General features: G+C 36.8%; 1 long non-coding RNA gene across 1 annotated transcript; it reads left to right on the top strand.

Annotated features, from left to right (window-relative positions):
- The first annotated feature begins 1857 nt into the window (after positions 1-1857).
- On the top strand, positions 1858-4421 carry LOC121855602. The gene is made up of 2 exons (XR_006086819.1): positions 1858-1889; positions 2169-4421. It is a non-coding gene; the product is annotated as an uncharacterized LOC121855602 (long non-coding RNA).
- Positions 4422-4683: the final 262 nt, after the last annotated feature.

The raw sequence follows: 4683 nt of genomic DNA, 5'->3' as shown, positions 1-4683 counted from the left end.
CTTCCCTATAGTGCACAACACTTGTAGTAGCCATTAACAATTTATGGTACAGCATATTGTGGTGTTGAAGCTCAGTGGATGTCAGCAGTGTTTTGTACTGTACTTGTAATGGTCTTTACTCGCATGTTATGTCTGCCTGCCTGCCCTCTTAAGGTCAACAGAGGGTGAGAGTTGCTGCTAGTTGTACTCAAGGTGGGTGTACTGTATTAAAGGATTGTTGGTCGTATACATTTAGGATATTAGGGGAAGTGCAGCTCATGTCACGTCCATGCAGGGGAAAGTTCGATACACCTCAACAAGTAAGAGTAGCTTGAGCAGGTGGAAATAACTACACTGACAGTGTGAATTAATTTAGTAACTATAGCTAGTCCTATCCACTCGCACTATGAGACTGTAGCTAAATAAAAACATTGAAGAGTGTACATTACAGTACAGTACAGCACATAAAACAGTACAGTACATAAAACACAATGCTGTGATCAACTTCAGGAACACTTTACAAAGAAATTGATCGGAATCGAAAATGAAGACCAATATTTTACAAGCTGTTTGGCAGTAGAGAACCACTGATCCAAAATATAAACTGTATACAGTATACCTATACAGTATATTTTTTGTTTAGTCAAAGAAAATGTTGAGACGTGGAAGAGTTGTGAGAAAGAAGTATTGTGAGAGGAAAAATATGTGGTGTATAGACAGTCAGGTATAACTGTTAGTATGTTTGTGGTGTATAGACAGTCAGGTATAACTGTTAGTATGTTTGTGGTGTATAGACAGTCAGGTATAACTGTTAGTATGTTTGTGGTGTATAGACAGTCAGGTATAACTGTTAGTATGTTTGTGGTGTATAGACAGTCAGGTATAACTGTTAGTATGTTTGTGGTGTATAGACAGTCAGTATAACTGTTAGTATGTTTGTGGTGTATAGACAGTCAGGTATAACTGTTAGTATGTTTGTGGTGTATAGACAGACAGTCAGGTATAACTGTTAGTATGTTTGTGGTGTATAGACAGTCAGGTATAACTGTTAGTATGTTTGTGGTGTATAGACAGTCAGTAGTATAACTGTTAGTATGTGTGTGGTGTATAGACAGTGTATAACTGTTAGTATGTTTGTGGTGTATAGACAGTCAGGTATAACTGTTAGTATGTTTGTGGTGTATAGACAGTCAGGTATAACATATGTTGGTGTATAGACAGTCAGGTATAACTGTTAGTATGTTTGGTGTATAGACAGTCAGGTATTTTTTGTGGGTATGACAGTCAGATATTAGTATGTGTGGTGTAGCAGGTATAATTCTATAACTGTTAGTATGTTTTGTGTATAGACAGTCAGTCAGGACTGTTAGTATGTTTGTGGTGTATAGACAGTCAGGTATAACTGTTAGTATGTTTGTGGTGTATAGACAGTCAGGTATAACTGTTAGTATGTTTGTGGTGTATAGACAGTCAGGTATAACTGTTAGTATGTTTGGGTGTATAGACAGTCAGGTATAACTGTTAGTATGTTTGTGTGTATAGACAGTCAGGTATAACTGTTAGTATGTTTGTGGTGTATAGACAGTCAGGTATAATGTTAGTATGTTTGTGGTGTATAGACAGTCAGGTATAACTGTTAGTATGTTTGTGGTGTATAGACAGACAGTCAGGTATAACTGTTAGTATGTTTGTGGTGTATAGACAGTCAGGTATAACTGTTAGTATGTTTGTGGTGTATAGACAGACAGTCAGGTATAACTGTTAGTATGTTTGTGTGTATAGACAGTCAGGTATAACTGTTAGTATGTTTGTGGTGTATAGACAGACAGTCAGGTATAACTGTTAGTATGTGTGTGGTGTATAGACAGTCAGTATAACTGTTAGTATGTGTGTGGTGTATAGACAGTCAGGTATAACTGTTAGTATGTGTGTGGTGTATAGACAGTCAGGTATAACTGTTAGTATGTGTGTGGTGTATAGACAGTCAGTCAGGTATAACTGTTAGTATGTGTGTGGTGTATAGACAGTCAGGTATAACTGTTAGTATGTGTGTGGTGTATAGACAGTCAGGTATAACTGTTAGTATGTGTGTGGTGTATAGACAGTCAGTCAGGTATAACTGTTAGTATGTGTGTGGTGTATAGACAGTCAGGTATAACTGTTAGTATGTGTGGTGTATAGACAGTCAGGTATAACTGTTAGTATGTGTGTGGTGTATAGACAGTCAGGTATAACTGTTAGTATGTGTGTGGTGTATAGACAGTCAGGTATAACTGTTAGTATGTGTGTGGTGTATAGACAGTCAGGTAGATCCTTGCCAGTCTCACTTTTGACAAGGTAAGCAGCTGGTGGCTCGGGTGGCAAGTTTGTGAACCTTTTCCTGCAGCAGTGAGTCATCCCACTCAGCATCTTGTGTTGTACTCTCAAAACTTTAGTGTTTCTGTGTGAAAATGGCCCCTAAAAGACAGCCTAGTGTCAGTGCTAGTGATGCTAGTGGAGTGAAATGTAAGAGGCAGAAGTCAGTGATGACCCTGGCAAAGAAAGTTGAATTATTAGATAAGTTAAAAGAGGGGATGACTGCTGCCGCTGCTGGTCAGTTGTTTGGTATAGGTACACAGTAGTGCACTAAGGTAGTATCAGTTGCTATTCTCGGTTTTGCCAATTTGTGCCATTTCTTGGAACCTATCCCCCAGTAATTGCAAGGGTCTACTGTACTGTAATATCCTAAGCATTTAATAAGCATACGAGTTTATGGAATCAAACTTTTTCACAGTGTCAGTCAAATGTTAGGAGTTATGGTATTTCCTTTAATTGGTTTACTATCTTAGGGGTTTTGGGGGTTATGTCCGTCAGGTTATTTTGCACTGTGATGTAGGGACTCCTTGAATGTGAGAATATGTAAACTTGTGGTGCTTGACATCGCTGTGATAGCTACCCTTGACTATACTGCTGCCCTTTTGTGCCATGTTGTCCAAGATCATACTTTGTAACGGTTAGTGACAGTTTAACAGAACCGTGTGGCTCGGATTTGCCCTTTAAGGGTGCGCTAGCCATCGTGACTGTCCTCAGGCCTTCTTGTCAATAAAAACAAGAGTACAGTACATCTTTATATTTAGTACAGTATTCTTCCTATAGCTCATATACTGTTAACATATATGGCCGATCAACTCCCCGGGCGTACACGAGCGTGGGTCACCTTTCTCAGTGAGTGAGTGAAGCAGAACCTGTACACCTCTTGAGACACTTGCAATCTTACTGTACAGTCCCTCACACTTGTGCTAATACTTGTTAACTTTTATAATCAGACTCATAAAACACAAGTACAGTACAGTAGTATGATTACTTAACTGATTAGTTTGCAGAAATGTAAACAATTATGTGCCATCATGTATTAGTTTGTTCAGATTTACTATACTGTACTATATTAGACTTTGTTTAGTTCTGGTTTGACTCCTCTCTCTCCAGGATGTGCTAAAGTAGTTGAGTTTTCATAGATATACCGTATTGTTTGCATTTCTTCCAGAAAACAAGAAGTTATTAATTTAATTTTATACAGAGATTTATGAATGGTTTATAATTAGTAAATTTTTGTGTTTTGGTTTTAATGGAAGTATTTCTATAAGTTTCATTTTTTCCTTCAGTATTACAGTAAGTGTTGTGTATAGTTTTTGAATGTTGTGAAGATTATGAGAAAAAAGTTAGGTTAAAAGGTTAAGTATTAAAATGAAGTAGACAATGTGAGATTGTTAATGATGGTCACACAACAGGTGGAGGAAGAGCAGGTCACACATTCTCTCTGGATTTATGGAATAATTAACTTAAAAGCTTAGTTATGAGGACTAGTATTTACATTGAGCAATAATAAGTACTTTGGGAGGGGCTCTTTTTGCTATCATGTTCTTTATTAATATTTGTAAACTTATGAAACAAGTTATTTCTGTGAACAAAATCTATACATAGTACTGTAGCCTTTTTAACTTGTTGGCAGCCTTGTACCTGTATTGTATAGAGTACCACCAGCAGTCACCTGTAGGATGATGTGTTTATTTTGTGAGATAAACTTGATGGTACAGTACTGTTGCTGGCATAATCACCCTCTTTCTCCCAAGTTTAAAGATGTAATCATGATTGCAAGAGCTTAACTAAACTATTCAGTGAATTTTGATATGTTATTTAACATGGAACTGTCACTTATTTGTACTGTTTTATATGTAAGTGATGTACTTTATGGAGAATAAATGAGTAAAACAAACTTGTGTTGTCCAACAGCTTCACAAATCATCAGATTATTGCAACAATCATGATTTATCAACAGTGAAAGGGGTGCTTATGCCAAAACATTACTCAGTCTACATATTTTGGGATATTTTTTGATGATTTGTGAGTTTGTGGCTAACTTTTTGTGCTCTTAACCTATCACTTGATTAAATTACTTGAAGACACTTATACTGTATGTTGATACTAAGACACTGAATAGCTCACTTGGTTTACACATTTTTAGATTATCAGTACTTTAGTGAAACGACCATTAATAAACTTTAATAATGAAAATTGTGATGGTTACCTTTATACTGTATTGGCTGTCATAGCCAGAAGGAATATACTGTACCACGAGGGTAGGTGGCGGCCATAATGAGAAGAAAGTTATTTCGGACGTGATTCTTTATTAGCACTGTTTGTCTAAGATTTACAAGTACAGGTAGT

Source organism: Homarus americanus, unplaced genomic scaffold (assembly GCF_018991925.1).
Source record: "Homarus americanus isolate GMGI-L3 unplaced genomic scaffold, GMGI_Hamer_2.0 scaffold29348, whole genome shotgun sequence".
Taxonomy (NCBI): domain Eukaryota; kingdom Metazoa; phylum Arthropoda; class Malacostraca; order Decapoda; family Nephropidae; genus Homarus; species Homarus americanus.
The sequence above is the reverse complement of the archived record's forward strand: the minus strand, read 5'-3'. Positions and strand labels throughout refer to the sequence as shown.